Source organism: Haliaeetus leucocephalus, unplaced genomic scaffold (genome assembly GCF_000737465.1).
Source record: "Haliaeetus leucocephalus isolate CR32 unplaced genomic scaffold, Haliaeetus_leucocephalus-4.0 Scaffold120, whole genome shotgun sequence".
Lineage (NCBI taxonomy): Eukaryota > Metazoa > Chordata > Aves > Accipitriformes > Accipitridae > Haliaeetus > Haliaeetus leucocephalus.
This window is the reverse complement of record NW_010972556.1, coordinates 1769286-1769512: the sequence shown is the minus strand read 5'-3', so window position 1 is coordinate 1769512 and position 227 is coordinate 1769286.

The following is a 227-nucleotide window of genomic DNA, read 5'->3' as shown; positions in this document are numbered from 1 at the left end:
AACCAGGATGAACAGGCAGATGAAATATTCTATAAGCAGCTGGGAGAAGTCTCACGATCGCTAGCCCTTGTTCTTGTGGGGGACTTCAGCTTACCAGACATACTACAGCAGAGAGGAAACAGTCTAGGAGTTTCCTGGAATGTGTGGAAGACGGCTTCCTGACACAGCTGGTGAGGGAGCCAGTGAGGGAAGGTGCCCCACTGGACCTGTTGTTTGTGAACAGAGAA